The sequence below is a fragment of the Bubalus bubalis genome, chromosome X, assembly GCF_019923935.1.
Source record: "Bubalus bubalis isolate 160015118507 breed Murrah chromosome X, NDDB_SH_1, whole genome shotgun sequence".
Taxonomy (NCBI): domain Eukaryota; kingdom Metazoa; phylum Chordata; class Mammalia; order Artiodactyla; family Bovidae; genus Bubalus; species Bubalus bubalis.
Genome location: NC_059181.1, coordinates 135409333 through 135426625, shown reverse-complemented (window position 1 = coordinate 135426625; position 17293 = coordinate 135409333). Strand labels below are relative to the sequence as shown.

General features: G+C 38.0%; 1 protein-coding gene across 3 annotated transcripts in view; it reads left to right on the top strand.

The window, feature by feature from the left end:
• LOC123331720 overlaps positions 1 to 17293 on the top strand; it is a 114704-nt gene that overhangs the window by 17238 nt on the left and 80173 nt on the right. The gene's annotated exons all lie outside the window — the stretch shown is intronic.

Sequence of the window (17293 nt, the reverse complement as noted above, 5' to 3'; positions counted from 1 at the left end):
GACTGTCCACTTTAAGGTAGTACTTGCATATCATGCAGTCATCTGTAACTTAGACTCTAGTCTTCTGTCCTCTTCCAGCTGATTGTAGAGAACTCCTCATGAAGACATAGATTCAGACTGGGAGAGAAAAGGCAGTGTAGCAACAGTGGAAATCATGGGCATTTGGGCTACTTCTTCATGTGACTTATGTATGCTTTCAAGGCGTGCTTGGACCAATCCTGTATTTGATCTCCATTCAGTGATGGATTGCTGCTATGCATTCCCAACTTCTTGGCTTGATAGGTCAAATAACACCTAGTTCATGATGGGCAGTTAAATTAGAATGGTAACTTGTTGAATCTTAGTTAAGCAATCAGGTTTTACTAAGGTGCAGTCGCAAAGGTCAAGAACTTGTTTCCAAAAGGAGAGTAGTTATCCACAAATTATGGCAGGACTTCGCTCCAAAATTTTGAGAGCCTACCTCATGATTCACCTATAGGGTCCTGTCAAAAACCCCTAAGAGCATCCCTATCTGTCACTGCCACCATTGAATATGTTGGCTCATATGGCCCAAGTGGCAGAGCAACTTGCACAGAACCATGGACCTGTTGTAGAGTCTGCTCTTGTTCTGTGCTAGTGGTAAGTTTCTTCAGTCTTGTCCAACGTGTTGCAACCACTCAGACTGCAGTCCACCAGGCTCTTCTGTCCATGGGATTCTTCAGGCAAGAATACTAGAGTGGGTTGCCATTTCCTTCTCCAGGGATCTTCCCAACCCAGGGATTGAGCCCATGTCTCTTTTGTCTTCTGCATAGGCAGGCGGGTTCTTTATCACTAGCACCAACTGGGAAGCTATGTGCCACTTCTCTTCCATTCTGAGCCCCACTCAAAATCTATCAGCTTTCCAAGTCCCTTGGCAAATGGGCCAGAGTAAGACACCTGAATGGGGAACATTTTGCCTCCAAAATCCAAAGTGGCCTACTCGTCATTGTGCCTCTTTTTTGGTCATAGAAGGGGTCAGATGCAACAGTTGTCCTTCACTGTCATAGTTCAGGCAGCTATATAACAAACTAGTATACACTCTGTGGCTTATCAGCATTAGAAAGTTATTTCTCATTACCCTGGACGCTAAGTCCAGCTTCAAGGTGATGAAAGATTTGGTGTCTGTTGAGAACCCACTTTCTGGTTCATAGTCAGCCATCTTCTCTCTGTATTGTCACAGAGAAGAAGGGGCAAGGGAATTCTCTGGGGTCTCTCTTAAAAGGACAATAATCCCATTCATGAGGCTTCCACCCTTATGACCTAATCAGCTATTAATCACCTTGCCTCCAAATATTACCACATTGGGGATTAGATTTCAACATGCGAATTTTGAGAGGACAAAATATTCAGTATAAATGATTCACCCTGTGTACGAGACAGCAAAATAACCCTGTGTACGAGACAGCAAAAGAGACACTGATGTATAGAACAGTCTTATGGACTCTGTGGGAGAGGGAGAGGGTGGGAAGATTTGGGAGAATGGCATTGAAACATGTAAAATATCATGTATGAAATGAGTTGCCAGTCCAGGTTCGATGCACGATACTGGATGCTTGGGGCTGGTGCACTGGGACGACCCAGAGGGATGGAATGGGGAGGGAGGAGGGAAGAGGGTTCAGGATGGGGAACACATGTATACCTGTGGCGGATTCATTTTGATATTTGGCAAATCTAATACAATTATGTAAAGTTTAAAAATAAAATAAAATTTAAAAAAAAAAAAAAAAAGAAGGGATGTCTCAGCATGCCTGTTAACTCACTGCCCTAGATTCTTCCCTGAGGTAAAGAGGCCCTGACATTTTTTTGGATTTATTTTCCACTCTCTGACATGCAAATATCTTAGCATTAAGTAAATAGCTAATTCTTGATAACTCTGTCCAGTAAGCATAATGTCATCAATGTCATGAATAGATGTGATATTGAAGCTGAATCTGGCTTCTGTACCCCCACACCTAATTTAAATTTCAGAAACAGTTTTGGATGAAGTAGAAAAGAATAGCTTTATTGTTTTGCCAAGTAAAAAGGGCCACAGTGGGCTAATGCCCTCAAAACTGTCTCCCCCAACCTGAAGGAGGTAGGACTTTTTATATCAATGGTTCAAAGAGGGTATAATCAGCTCATGGACATTGTTCTGATGAGTTGGTAATGAGGTAAGTGGGAGTCAGCATCACCAAACTTCTAGTTCCAACCTGTTTGGGGTCTGTGTGCTTGTGGGCAGCACACAGTTAACCTCTCTCACCTGGTGGGGGTTTCAGTATTTGCAAAACAGCTCAAAGATATTGTTATGTATATTCCTTGCTGGGGAACCAGGACCTTGCCCCCAAGGCTGTACTTGTCCCACATCCCCTCCCTTCTCTAATTAGCAACTGTTTGAACATGCCTCAGAGGAGGTCCTGAAAGTTGAATGAAGCCTATTTCCTGTAATTAAGAAATGGGGGACCCAGAAAGGCTTTTGTGCTCGGGAGCCCCACAGGGTCCTGCTTGTTTCATTATCTTATTGGAGGAAAATGTGATCAAGATCGCTGAGAACTAAATTATGGCATAGGGCTAGGGAGTTGCTATATCCCTGAAATAGAACATAAAGGTATATTGCTAGTCTTGCCAGCTGTAAGCAAACTGTTTCTGATGGACTATATGGACAGGGATGGATAAAAAGGCATTTTCCAAATTAGTAGCTGCAAACCAGGTACCAGGGGATGTGTTAATTTGCTCAAGCAATAAAACTACATCTGGCACAGCAGCTGCAATTGTAATCACCACCTGGTAAAGCTTACAATAGACCACTGTCATTCTACAAGATTCATATGACTTTTGTATAGCCAAATAGGAAAATTGAATGGAAATGTGGTGGAAATCACTACCCCTACATCTTTCAAATTTTTATGGTGGCACTAATTTCTGTAATTCCTCCACGAACGTGGCATTGCTTAGGGCTCACTATTTTGCTAGGTAGAGTTACTTCTAGTGACTTCCATTTGGCCTAATCCACCACAGTAGCCGTAGTTTGAACATTCTTTGGCATTGCCTTTCTTCGGGATTGGAATGAAACTGACCTTTTCCAGTTCTGTGGCCACTGCTGAGTTTTCCAAATTTGCTGGCATATTGAGTGCAGCACTTTCACAGCATCATCTTTCAGGATTTGAAACAGCTGAACTGGAATTCCATCACCTCCACTAGCTTTGTTTGTAGTGATGATTTCTAAGCCCCACTTGACTTCACATTCCAGGATGTCTGGCTCTAGGGGAGTGATCACACCATAGTGATTATCTGGGTCATGAAGATCTTTTTTGTACAATTCTTCTGTGTATTCCTGCCACCTCTTCTTAATATCTTCTACTTCTGTTAGGTCCATACCATTTCTGTCCTTTATCGAGCCCATCTTTGCATGAAATGTTCCCTTGGTATCTCTAATTTTCTTGAAGAGATCTCTAGTCTTTCCCATTCTGTTGTTTTTCTCTATTTCTTTGCATTGGTCACCGAGGAAGGCTTTCTTATCTCTTCTTGCTATTCTTTGGAAGTCTGCATTCAGATGCTTATGTGTTTCCTTTTCTTCTTTGGTTTTTGCTTCTCTTCTCTTCTTTTCACAGCTATTTGTAAGGCCTCCCCAGACAGCCATTTTGTTTTTTTTGCATTTCTTTTCCATGGGGATGGTCTTGATCCCTGTCTCCTGTACAATATCACAAACCTCCATCCACAGTTCATCAGGCACTCTATCAGATCTAGTCCCTTAAATCTATTTCTCACTTCTACTGTATAATCATAAGGGATTTGATTTAGGTCATACCTGAATAGTCTAGTGGTTTTCCCTACTTTCTTCAGTTTCAGTCTTAATTTGGCAATAAGGCATTCATGATCTGAGCCACAGTCAGCTCCCACTCTTGTTTTTGTTGACTGTACAGAGCTTCTCCATCTTTGGCCGCAAAGAATATAATCAATCTGATTTCGGTGTTGACCACCTGGTGATGTCCATGTGTAGAGTCTTCTCTTGTGTTGTTGGAAGAGGGTGTTTGCTATGACCAGTGCATTTTCTTGGCAAAACTCTATTCGTCTTTGCCCTGCTTCATTCCGTATTCCAAGGCCAAATTTGCCTGTTACTCCAGGTGTTTCTTGACTTGCTACTTTTGCATTCCAGTCCCCTATAATGAAAAGGACATATTTTTGGGGTGTTAGTTCTAAAAGGTCTAGTAGGTCTTCATAGAACCATTCAACTTCAGCTTCTTCAGTGTTACTGGTTGGGGCATAGACTTGGATTACTGTGATACTGAATGGTTTGCCTTGGAAATGAACAGAGATCATTCTGTCGTTTTTGAGATTGCATCCAAGTACTGCATTTCGGACTCTTTTGTTGACCATGATGGCTACTCCATTTCTTCTAAGGGACTCCTGCCCGCAGTAGTAGGTATAATGGTCATCTGAGTTAAATTCACCCATTCCACTCCATTTTAGTTTGCTGATTCATAGAAGGTCGACGTTTACTCTTGCCAAAGAATGCTCAAACTACCGCACAATTGCACTCATCTCACATGCTAGTAAAGTAATGCTCAAAATTCTCCAAGCCAGGCTTCAGAAATATGTGAACCGTGAACTTCCAGATGTTCAAGCTGGTTTTAGAAAAGGCAGAGGAACCAGAGATCAAACTGCCAACATCCGCTGGATCATGGAAAAAGCAAGAGAGTTCCAGAAAGACATCTATTTCTGCTTTATTGACTATGCCAAAGCCTTTGACTGTGCGGATCACAATAAACTGTGGAGAATTCTGAAAGAGATAGGAATACCAGACCACCTGACCTGCCTCCTGAGAAATCTGTATGCAGGTCAGGAAGCAACAGTTAGAACTGGACATGGAACAACAGACTGGCTCCAAATAGGAAAAGGAGTACGTCAAGGCTGTATATTGTCACCCTGCTTATTTAACTTCTTTGCAGAGTACATCATGAGAAACGCTGGGCTAGAAGAAGCACAAGCTGGAATCAAGATTGCTGGGAGAAATATCAATCACCTCAGATATGCAGATGACACCACCCTTATGGCAGAAAGTGAAGAGGAACTAAAAAGCCTCTTGAAGGCGAAAGAAGAGAGTGAAAATGTCGGCTTACAACTCAACATTCAGAAAACGAAGATCATGGCATCTGGTCCCATCACTTCATGGGAAATAGATGTGGAAACAGTGAAAACAGTGTCAGACTTTATTTTTTTGGGCTCCAAAATCACTGCAGATGGTGACTGCAGCCATGAAATTAAAAGACGCTTACTCCTTGGAAGGAAAGTTATGACCAACCTAGATAGCACATTGAAAAGTACAGACATTACTTTGCCAACAAAGGTCTGTCTAGTCAAGGCTATGGTTCTTCCAGTGGTCATGTATGGATGTGAGAGTTGGACTGTGAAGAAAGCTGGGTGCTGAAGAATTGATGCTTTTGAACTGTGGTGTTGGAGAAGACTCTTGAGAGTCCCTTGGACTGCAAGGAGATCCAACCAGTCCATTCTAAAGGAGATCAGCCCTGGGTGTTCTTTGGAAGGAATGATGCTAAAGCTGAAACTCCAGTACTTTGGCCACCTCATGCGAAGAGTTGACTCATTGGAAAAGACTCTGATGCTGGGAGCGATTGGGGGCAGGAGGAGAAGGGGACAACAGAGGATGAGATGGCTGGATGGCATTGCCGACTCGACGGACGTGAGTCTGAGTGAACTCCGGGAGTTGGTGATGGACAGGGAGGCCTGGCGTGCTGTGACTCATGGGGTCCCAAAGAGTCGGACACGACTGAGCGACTGAACTGAACTGAGCTGAACCACAGTAGCCCTCATATTACAGGTCAGGAAATCAATATGAGGATTCTGCCAGCTGTTGAGTGTTTATTCCAGTTGTGCATCCACTGGGACCCACTGTGAGATGGATCAGAGATAAAATTTCACTGGTCAGCTGATCATAATAATCCTGTACTCTGAATGGTCAATTGCAGTGATGATTTACGTCCCCACAAATTAGTGTTCTTTGAGACCTATGGTCTTATAGTCCACAAAAGTTTTGATTCAATTACCCTGTAACAAGCCATTGGTTCCTTTGGGACGGGCAGGGAGAAACAGGGTATATAATTTTGGTAGTGTACTGGTATCCTCCCCCAAGGGGACCTGGCCTGTTCTTCATTCAAGGAATTCTGGGTATGTAAAATAGCTCAAGACTGGGAATTGACTTAGGAACCACAACTCTGTTCTTATCATCCAGTTTAGACTTCTGTTAACTTAACCTAGAATTTTTTTGCTACGTGGCTGGATTGATTTAGTAGGCTTCAATCTATTTTGATGCTGTTTTGATGCTACAGGCACCATGACAGCATCATAGGTCTGCATAATTCAGACTATTTTGATTGCTGCTTTGTCTCTACTGTCCATTATAGCAACAATACTTACCTTGCCTTTGGTGGCCAACTGCTGCATGTTGACTCTTGCCACCTGGCATCCAGTTACTTCCATTTTATTTAGATTAGCAATTCAGTGACTGTAGTCCGATGAAAAGGTCTTGCCTACATAGAAGAGCAATTACAGAGCTCTTCAAGGATACTGAAACCCCCCTCAGAAATTTGCTTCTCAGCATTTTGATGAAAGGTGTGTCTTCTCAACCCTACCTGTGTAGGTAAGTAGGTCTTAAGTAACTACTCTAACATTCAAATCTCCCTAAAGCTTTGAATTCCTCTCTGTACATTAAAATAAGACAGATCTGACTTTTCTAATTCACTCAGTGTGGTCCATTTTTTGGTCTGTGTTTCAGCCAACCAACTAACCAGTTGGGCCCTTTCTAACTCCCTGAGCTACAACATCAAATGCAAAATTTCTACTTAGTGAGCCCATGTTAATAAATCCTGCCTTATCCAATATTAAATTTCTTCCATCATCCCACACCTCTATATTCTATCCATTCTCACACATGTCCCTGAGATCTGTCAGTATGTATCAGAAAAGCAGTGCTTTTGGTGTGTAGCACACATCTTCATGGGTCACAAAGTACACTTCATCTTTCAGTTCAGTTCAGTCGCTCAGTCGTGTCTGACTCTTTGTGACCCCATGAACTGCAGCACACCAGGCCTCCCTGTCCATCACCAACTCCCGGAGTTCACTCAGACTCAAGTCCATCGAGTCAGTGATGCCATCCAGCCATCTCATCCTCTGTCGTCCCTTTTAGTGACCTGCTAAAACTTGAGTCTAGTTAAAGGTCTAGAGGCAGCGAGGGCTGGTAAAGGTGGATCCTGAGAAGAATAAGCATTGTATTGTAGGGTACCTGTCTCAAAGGAGGCCAATGCAATTTCCTCAGTCAAGGAGAAGTTAATCCCCTCAGGTAGTGATGGAGAGACCTCTCCCAATGGGAGTGGGGAAACTGTTACGGTCTTAGGGGAAGCACACTGACTGAAATTGCCCACCATGACCAAGCACCATAGTAACTATTTATTTGCATGAGTTGTTTCATGACAGGAGGTCCATGGAACTAATAAGCCACCACCAACAGGGAGAGTTGAGAAATGGTCAAAAAGTGACACCACATGTCCAACTACCTCACACAATCCTTCACGCTGGCATCTTGGCTGAACAAGGCATGGACCACCAGGAAGGACTCTGAGGCAAAATGATTGGCTGAAAACAACCAGGAAACTCTGAGACTGCAAGCCACATGGCAGAGCAGTTCTCCTGGGTTCCCTTACCCTTCTGCTCTCTGCCTGGGCACCGTTTCCCAGTAAAATCTCTTGCTATGTCAGCATGTGTATTTCCTTGGACAGTTCATTTCTGAGTGTTAAACAAGAGCCCACTTTTCAGGTCCTGGAAGGGGTCCCCCTTCCTGCAATAGTCAGAGTGGGGAGTCCTCTTCCACTGGCAAAAACTTAACCAAATTTAGGGTCTCAGTGTCCTGAGTTTCATCCATATGAGTTTTCCCATATATCTTCATTCTAAATTAAAGAATTCACTGTTCTCTTTACTATAGATTCTATATGTATTTGTATCTATTATATATATCTATATGTCTATCCATCTAATATATATGTGTGTGTGGAGAGAGAGATGTATTATAAATAATTAGCTTATGCTGTCATGATGACGTCAGAAGACTCAATATCTATAGTACATGATGGGGGCCCAGAAAAGCCAATTGTATAGTTCCAGTCTGAGTATGAAGGTATGTTTAAGTTCCAGTCTGAGTTCAAGACCAGAGAAGATCAGTGTCCCGGTACAGCACAGTTCTTTCCCAATCCCAGTGTTTTCATTTTAACAATAGAAAACCCTGTGAGGTGGTAGTCCAATTTGCATTGTAATTTAGCTAGTCACAGAGTGAAGTTCTGTTTTTGAATTTTAGCAATCTTAGCCCTCAGGCTATAGGCAGTAGTGGTTTACCTCAGGGCACACATTGAAAATTTCAGATTATTTATGTCAGCGGTCCCCAGTCTTTTTGGCACTAGGGACCAATTTCCTGGAAGACAATTTTTCCACGAATGAGGGTGGGGCCCGGAAATGGTTCAGATGTAATGCAAGTGATGGGGAGTGGCAGATGTAGCTTCACTCAATGGCTTGCTGCTCACCACCTGCTTTATGGTCTGGTTCCTAACAGGCCACCGACTGGTATTGGACCATGGCCCCGGGGTTGGGGACCCCTGATTTATGTGATTCTTGAGCTTGAAGTTTGAATCACTGAACTCTTCCTTGTCTCTTTGTCCATTCTCTATATTGACATTAGAGAATGACAGGAAAAGCCACTCAATCTGGCTCTATTCTTTAATTTTCTAAAGATGTTTTATAATATCATATATAGTCACCCAACTTCTCGCTTCTTGTAATTGGTTGACTAGGAATATCAAATGGTTATATTTTGTGTGTCTTTACTGCCAGATCACACCATGGATAATTACTGTTCTTTTTATTACAGATTATATATTTATATCTCTATATCTGTTATATATATGTATCTATATGTCTATCTCTCTGTATATATATACGGAGAGAGATGTATTATAAAGAATTAGCTTATGCTGTCATGATGACTGAGAAGTCTCAAGATCTATAGTACGTGATGGGGGCCCAGGAAAGTCAATAGTATAATTCCAGTCTGAATCTGAAGATATGAGAACCAGTACAACTGATGGTATAAGTTCCAGTCTGAGTCCAAGGCCAGAGAAGATCAATGTCCCAGCCTAGTGACAACCAAAGAGCAAGTTGTCTCACACAAACATTTTGTTTCAGTAAGTCTTTTAACAAATTGGCTGAGACCCATCACATTAGCGGAAAAGGCTACCCACTCCAGTACTCTTGTCTGGAAAATCCCATGGGTGGAGGAGCCTGGTAGGCTGCAGTCCATGGGGTCATCAAGAGTTGGACACGACTGGGTGACTTGACTTTCATTTTTCACTTTCATGCATTGGAGAAGGAAATGGCAGAAGCACATGAGAATAGAATGCTTTTTATATGAATATGAATGCTTGCTGACTGTTAGGTACTGTGTGGAAAATTGACCCCCCTTCCCAGATTTGGTGAGATATAATTTATATGTAACACTGTGTAATTTTAAAGTGTACAATGTGATGATTTGACACACATTTATTGCAAAATAATTTTCAGAATATGGTTACTTAACACACCCATCCCTTCATATAGTTACAGGTTCTTGATGTGTTGTGAAAACATTTAAGATTTAATCTCTTAGCAACTTTCTCGAGTATATAATACAGTACTGTTAACTGTAGTTGCTGTACTGTACATTTGATTCTCATATCTTACTCAGCTTATAACTGGAAGTTTGTATCTTTTAGCCAACATCTCCCTGTTTCCCCCACCCTTCCACCATTGTTCTACTTGAGCTGTAGAATTTTTTTTTTTTAAGATTCCGCATATAAGGAAGATCAATAGTATTTGTTTTTCTCTAACTTACGTAGCATAATGCCCTCAAGTACCATCCATGTTGTCACAAAAGGCAGGATTTTCTTCTTTCTTATTCCTGAATAATAGTCTGGTGTATATATGTATATACTGTATGTGTACACATATATATATGTATATATGTACATGTACGTATATATTCTATTTTTTTATCCATTTGTCACTGATGGACACTTTCCATGTCTTGCATGCTGTGACTAATGCTGCAAGAACATGGGTGTGGTAATAACTTTTTGAGATCCTGATTTAATTTCTTTCATATGTATACCCAGAAGTGGGCTTTTTGCAGATCATGAAATTGAGATCTAGAGAGTTAAAGAATTTACTGAAAATTACACAGATAATGGTAAAACAGAGTTATGCATCTAACTGAATCTTTACTTTCAACTGCCAACCTATAATATTACAAATTCCGTTTTCCCTTTAAATAGCTCGTTAAGCTGCCCAAGTTTCATTAATCAATGAATAGTTCAATGTTTTAATTTACAAGAAGTGTTTACATTGTCTTTACTTTAATCCTAATAATTACTCAGTTTCACTGAAAAAGGACTACTAAAACATAGGTGAAGTAAAAGTGACAGTTTCCCCTTAATTTCACCAATGCTGGTGAGTTAAATTCTCTGGATTTCATTTTCTCCATCTAAATCTTGGGTTAATGTCTGCTTATTTTTATTGCCATCTTCTTATTAAAATCCGTTAAGTATTAATAAATTAAGTTAAATATTAATACTATTTAAATAATATTTTCATATTCAATTAATAAAATATTATTAAATATTTGAAAGTAATCTAATATGTGTTTGAAACTTTCATAAATACTACCTTGTTTAGTTATTTCACACAACAGACACAGACAAACTCACATACAGTTGTGAATTATATATTATTAAACAGTTAAGGAAACTGAGTCACAAAGGTTTAGAATTACTGAACTAGAAAGATGCAAAGTGGGGTTCAAAATGAAGTCTCCTGACACCATGAAATACATACTTTCCTACACATTATACTGAGTACAAATTGCAGCTGGCTATTGAAAAAGACTATAGGCTGAAAACAATACCTATTGTGAGATGGGTGATGATGAGAGAATAGTGTTTTGTAGCTTCAATTTGGTTAAAGGGGAAAAAAAACCTTTTGAGCCATATGTTAGAGTAGGCTAAATCATGGAAGGGCTTCCCTGGTGGCTCAGTGGTAAAGAATCCACCTGTCAGTGCAGGACATAGGAATTCAATCCCTGAGTCGGGAAGATGCCCTGGAGAAGAAATGGCAACTCACTCCAGTATTCTTGCCTGGGAAATCCCATGGACAGAGGAGCCTGGTGGGCTACAGTCCATGGGGTCATAAAGAGTTGGACACTACTTAGTGACTTAAAAACCACCATAGACCATGGTAAAATATTAAAATATGAACTGGCTCAATAAATATGTAGTTCATTTCATGCTTACCTAAGAGTCCAGGAAAGTTTCAGGTTTGTCAGTTCTGCCTTTTCTATAACTCAATTTCTAATGTTACCCAGGAGATTGCTTTTCAGGTGGCCAGAAAGAAAAAAAGAACATGGAGAAAACACACTAGCTTCTTAACGGCCTTGGCCTGGGAGTGACACAGATCACTTCTACTCAGATGCCATTGGGGATAACTAGTCTTGTGACCACACAAAACTAGTAGTGGTCACAACTTGCTGGCTGGATATTTGTTGCCAAGGTAGAATTGATACTAAAATGTAAGAAATTAGATTGAGCTGGACACATAACTACCTAATAACCACTGGAGATCATTCCTTGGTACTTAGTTCAACAATAACCTAAAATGGATAGTTTATGAGGGTATTTTTTTGTTGTTATATGAGGACTGTTGGGCCAATATTCACTGAAGTGATAACCCCAGCAGATATATAATATGTGTGTGTGTGTATAAGAGCAGATATACCTAAGGTAATTGCAGATGAGAATAAACACAGTAAAATTATATAAGTTCCATTTTTGACACCTTCCAAAGGCTCTTTAATAGCCACTCACTCCTAATCATTCTCAAATGAAAAATAAATAGAATTGTAATTGTTGTTAGGATAATTTACTGATCATCATAAATGAGAAATGAATAGAATAATTTACTGTTCATAGATTTATAATCAAAATCAAATGAGAACAGTTGTTTGTTTTTTATTGAAGTCTTCAGCTTCCAGGCGATCAGAAGAGAAAATTTTAGCATGTCAGGACAAAAGGCACTTAGCTACATCTGTTATCTTTGTAAACTTTTGGTTTCTTTGTTAGAAAGGCCTTCACAAAAGAAGGCAGCTTAGAAATCAACTAAACCTCTCTATTCTGATTCCAAAGGTTGAAAAAAAATTAATGAAATGAAGTGTAAATGTCAGATTTTGGCAGGTTAAATAAAATAAAGTAATGCTTGTTTGCATGCTGCTGAAAAGCACTTTTAAGAAGATGTACAGTTACCACTTTAACTGTAAAATAAAATTGGTTATTTGATCATTTATATAGACCTGAATCACATATAGAATGATACGGAGTAAAAAAATCTTTTACCTTATACTCTACACTCTAAGTGATCCAAATATTATTATATTTTCTTACCTCCTCTTTAAGGTCAGTGAATTAACAAACATATTGCTTATTTGTAAGTGTTGTATGAACAAGGACAGTGTCTTTTTATCAATATGCCACTTGTGATGGTTTGCTAAATTTACTCGATGTTTTTAGTTACCATATTAGAGTCCTAAATGTGAAAAGCGCACAAGAACAATGAAACTATATAGCTTGCTTTTCTCTGTATATTTCTCAATCAATTAAATAATTCTAAGAGGAAACTGAATTCACTATTTCGGTTGCTTATATCACTAAATTATTATGTTGGTTGAACTTGCTTTGTAAAAAATATGAAGGTCTTATGACTTGTTGGAATGCTTAAATTATATTTAGAGAACAAGTTTGATGTGATTGTGATTATTAAAGCTTTAACCTTGAAATTAAAAGAGTTTAATAGACTGCCATAGGCACAAGTAGATTTGGATAACTCCTTTCTTTTAAATATTTAATTATATAATTACTGGGTCACAAAAGTTTTACAGTTATTTTTATAATTCTAAAATATCGTTACCTGAGAAGAATGAGTGAATTGTAACTGACCAACCTATGTAGCTCCAAAGGGTAAAGGCCATTATGCAACTGGACAATAATATTAGATTGTCTCCCTTAAGCTATATGAATAGACATGTTTCATTCATCACTATTTTAAGTCTTTTCAGCTACAAAGTGTCTACAATGTATACAAGTTAGAACTGAGAGAATATCATTATTCTAACATTTCAGTAACATACATATATAGACAGCAAACAGATTACTTCAGTTTTCTTGAATATATTTATTGGCAGTTCAGTATTAACTTAGAGAAACAAAGATGAATAAAACACAGATGAAAGGGATGAATACACATCACTATTGTTTGCAAATAAACAATGCAGCCAGTCTCCACAGGAAAATGATTGCATATAAATTGCATTCATACATTGGGCTAAGAAAAAGATTTTTATATTGTGCATTTTAGTAGATACAGATCTTAGGATTTTTCTGTTACTGTTGGTACCTTACAGAATCATTTGTATTTATCATCTGTCTTTTAAGCAATGCTTCCGTTAGTTACTCCAGCTACATTTTTAAAAATAAAACTTTCTGCAAAGCAAATGAACAAAGTGACAAGTGAAAATTAGAAAAACATAAAATTACTTTCAGCTTGATTCAGAGAAGATGATGTACTGCCTGAATTCATATTAAAAAATAGTTTTACTAATTCATTCTCATTACTCATTATATTTTATTCTGATTTTCTGGTTTTTCTTAAGTCAGTATTCATAGTTTATACCTCTCTAAGAAGGATGCTGAAACTGAAACTCCAGCACTTAAGCCATCTGATGCAAAGAACTGACTCATTGGGAAAGACCCTGATGCTGGGAAAGATTGAAGGCGTGCTGTAGTCCATGGGGTCGCAAAGAGTTGGACATGACTGAGCAACTGAACTGACAACTGAAGAATGTTCCCATTTCACCTCATTGGTGAAATTTGGTTGCATGCAGTTATTCATAGTGTTAATTCATAATAATCTTGTATTTTTATTAAGTCACTATTTTGTCTTCTCTTTCATATATGGTTTTAGTTGTGAGTCTTTATCTTTGTTTCTTGATCAAACTGCAGGTTTGTACATCTTTTTTGTCCTTTCAAATTACGAAGATTCGGTTTCATTAGTTTGCTCTACTGTTTCTCCGGTATCTATTTCTTTAATTTCTACTTTAATCCTTATTATTTTCTACCTTTGCTTGTTATGAGTATAGCTCACTCTTCCTCTTCACACGTCTGAGGATGACCGATTACGTTGTTAAGATCTGTCTTCGTTTTTAATATAGTACAGCTCTAAATATACCTTTGAGCACTATGTTAACTGCATCCTTTAAGGTTTGGTTTGTTGTGATTTGTTTTGCTTCATCTCAAAGCATTTTATAATTTTTATTATGGTTTCTTTTTTGTCCTGTTTGTTACTGAGTAGAATGTTTGCTTCCACAAATGTATGAATTTCTCAAATCTCTTTGTATTATTAATTTTCAGTTTAACTCTGCTGTGACTTGTTTCATGGCTTAGCATATGATCTACCCTATGTTCTATGTGCACTTGAGAGGAATGTTCTGCTGTTGTTGAGTAGAGTGCTCAACAGGTGCATGTTAAGTCTAGTTCTTGTTACTTGATTGTTTAAGTCTTCTATATCCATACTGATCTTCTGCCTTGTTCTTTAATCCATTATTGAAAATGGGGTGGTCTCTTTTATTGAACAGTCTATTTTCCCCACAATTGTCAACCTTTATTTTATGTATTCTGGTGCCCTACTGTTCAGTGTGTATATTTTTATAATCATTATAACTTTCTAATGTATTGACACTTTTCTCATTATAAATTTTTTTTCATTTCCTATAATAATTTTGTTTCTTAAATCTATTTTAACTTAAAATTAGTTTAGCCATTCCAGCTTTCTTATAGTTTCTCTTTGCAGGATACATATTTTTCCACCTTTTTATTTCCAACTCAATTTTATCTTTGGCTACAATATGTCTTGATAAAATGTCTAAGTAGTGTCATATAGTTGAATATGTTTTTTTAATTTTTAATATAGTCTAACATTCTCCATCTTTTTTGCCTCATTTAATCTACTTTCACTTTCTCATTTAATCTTGTTCTTTGTAAGTTGAATTTATGTTTAACATTTAATTGTTTTTTTTATATCTCAAGTCTTTTTTGTTGTTATATTCCTCCTTCAGTACTTTTCTTGCATTAAGTGAATATTTTCTACTTAAAGATTTTGATTCCGTTAAAAACTTTGACTATATTTTTGAGGCTTTTTTATTTTTTTAATTTTATTTTTAAACTTTACATAATTGTATTAGTTTTGCCACATATCAAAATGAATTCGCCACAGGTATACATGTGTTCCCTATCCTGAACCCTCCTCCCTCCTCCCTCCCCATACCATCCCTCTGGGTCGTCCCAGTGCACTAGCCCCAAGCATCCAGTATCGTGCATCAAACCTGGACTGGCAACTCGTTTCATACATGATATTTTATAAATAGTTGCTTTACGTTGTGCCATATGCATTTTAAATTCTCAAATCTACTTTAGGTTTATACTAACTTAATTTCAGTGGGATATAGAAAGTCATTCTTATTTAGCTCCATTCCATTTTCCCCCTTTTTGTGCTTATTTTTATACAAATTACATCTATATATGTTACAAACCTAAATGTATATTGGGATATTATTACTTTTGAAAATTGCATGTCTGTTAAAGAAAATGATAAAGGAGAGGAGATACACATTTATAAGACTTGTTATATTTAACTTACTATTTACCATTTTGGATTCTCTCTATTGGTTCCTGTGTATTTAAGTTAACATTTAGTATCATTTCCTTACTTATTGCATCTTTGCCTTCATTTACTCCTTTGCTGTATTGTCACATATATTGCATTTCTATGTGCTATAGGTCCAACAGTATAATTATATATTGTTGTATACATTTTGTTTATTATATGAGTTAAGAATAGAGAAGAAATGGACATTTATTCTCTTGTATTATTGCCTCATTTATCTGATACTCTGTTCATTTTTCTTCATCCTGTGGTCTCCCTTCTTTAGATAGTATAATGGCTATCAATCTATATTTGTTGATTTTTCTTTTACAATCAGATTCTACAATTGAGCCCTTTTAGTTAATTTTTTATTTCATTCTTATAATTTCCAACTCCACGATTTCCATTTGGTTCCTTTGTTATAATATCCATCTCTTAATTGGTAAGTCTCTATTTGATGAAACATCGTTATCCAAACTGTCTTTACATCTTTTAAGCATGAGTCCCTTTAATTATTTGCATATATTTAAATTAGCTACTTTGAAGTATTTATTAAAATAACTGTTTCAGGCAGTTTCTGTTGAGTCATGATTTCTTTTTTCTTTGCCTGTCTCATAATTTATTGAAAACTGGGTATTTTAGATAATATAGCAACTGTGGATAAAAATTCCCCTCCACTCCTTTCCAGAATTTGTTTTTGTTTCTGTTTTATTATGTATTTAATGACTTGGTGGACCATTTCAATGATGTATATTTCCCCCAGGCATGAGAGAGACCCACATAATCACACTGAGATGCACCGTTGTTTTAGTATGACTCCCTGCCTCTTTGTCCCTGGTATCCTCTGTTCAGTGGTCTGTTTCGTTTGGGAGTAATCCAGCTCCAGTAATTACCAGTGGTTTGCCCTATTGTTTTCAATAATACAATACCCTGGGGCTTAAGTTATTCAATACTTTTTTTCCAATTGAATTTGAACAGAGTTGATCTTGATGTCTGGTGAGAGTCTTCTCTTGTGTTGTTGAAAGAGGGTGTTTGCTATAACCAGTGCGTTCTCTTGGCAAAACTCTATTAGCTTTTGCCCTGCTTCATTCCGTACTCCAAGGCCAATGTGCCTGTTACTCCAGGTGTTTCTTGATTTCCTACTTTTGCATTTCAGTCCCCTATAATGAAAGGACATCTTTTTTGGGTGTTCGTTCTAAAAGATCTTGGAGGTCTTCATAGAACCGTTTCACTTCAGCTTCTTCAATGTTACTGGTTGGGGCATAGACTTGGATTATTGTGATATTGAATGGTTTGCCTTGGAAACGAAGAGAGATCATTCTGTCATTTTTTAGATTGCATCCAAGTACTGCATTTCGGACTCTTTTGTTGACCATGATGGCTACTCCATTTCTTCTAAGGGATTCCTGCCCGCAGTAGTAGATATAATGGTCATCTGAGTTAAATTCACCCATTCCACTCC